We start from the raw sequence: 1,213 nt of genomic DNA on the forward strand, positions 1-1,213 counted from the left end.
CTAAAAAAAAAAAAAAAAAAGAAAGGCAGCCTCTTGGTTTAGACCGTGCCAGTCATGAAGTGAAGAGGATGTCACAGCCGTGGGGTGGAGACCCAAAATACACAGTGCGAGGGCCACTGCCTGTCTCCAGCTTCCCTTCCCTGTGCCCAACTTGTTCTTTCTCTAGACCTCAAGTTCCCTTTTTCTTAGCACCCGCAGCCAGATCCGTTCCCTTTCCTTCCGGGCTGCCCCCTTCACCTTGCTGTGCCCCCTTCACCTTGCTGTGGGCGCGTTCTCCAGCCCAAACGGTGATCCTGTGCTGGCTGCCTGCAGCTCAGCCCTCGGCCTGCCGGGGCAGGGGCAGGGCTCAGGTCCCCAGGCCCAGCGGACAGCAACCTGCTCTGAACCCCAACCTCTCAAAGGTCCCTTGGGCCTGGGTTCCCCCGGAGAGGGGAATGGAGAGTTGTGGGAGACTGATCTGGAGCCCCTGGGTTCCCCTTGGAGAGGGATGACGGTTTGGAAACTACAGCTGTACTGCAGGGCAGACAACACACCTCCCTCCAGGAGGAACAGGAGGAAAGCGAGGCGTGGGTGCTGGAGCCTGCCAGGAACAGTGGAGTCTGGGAGCAGCCTGCCTCTGAGCCGCTCGATCTGTTCTGTTCCTGAGGAGCGAGCGTGGGCCGCACCGCGGAGCCACCTATTCTATTTCTGCCACCGCGTGGGAACAGCTGCCTGCGGGACTGCGCCCCTCACCCTTCCAGTCTGCCTGCCGGCAAAAGCCAGCGGCCCCTCGTGTCCACGGGTCTGTGGCCCTGGTCGCCCCCCCACACCCCGACACACACACACACAGCTGCTCCCCGCAGCACCCATCACCGCCTCTTTGTCCCAAATCCGTGTGCAGGTGGAGTCGAGAGGCAAGTCGCCCCAGAACTGCAGGCCTCAGCGCCCCACCTTAAATGAGAATCCCTCACAAAGACGAAATCCCGCAGGGGCAGGGGGTGTGTATCGCACAGAATCCGCCACAGTAACGCTGAGACGGGCCTCGGGAGGGTATAGGCAGCGGCTTCCTCGGCCCCTGGTCGACAGGGTGGCAGAGGCGCGGAGGGGCGAGCGCCCCACTGGCTCCGCAGCGCGCAGGCGGCCCCGGTCCCTCCCTGTGGCCCCTGCCGGGCTTCGCAGCCTCGACCGGCTGGCAGTTTAGGCGGGCCGCGTGCCCGCCGCGCTGGCGGCCCCC

Source organism: Tupaia chinensis, unplaced genomic scaffold (assembly GCF_000334495.1).
Source record: "Tupaia chinensis unplaced genomic scaffold, TupChi_1.0 Scaffold000187_1, whole genome shotgun sequence".
Classification (NCBI taxonomy): domain Eukaryota; kingdom Metazoa; phylum Chordata; class Mammalia; order Scandentia; family Tupaiidae; genus Tupaia; species Tupaia belangeri.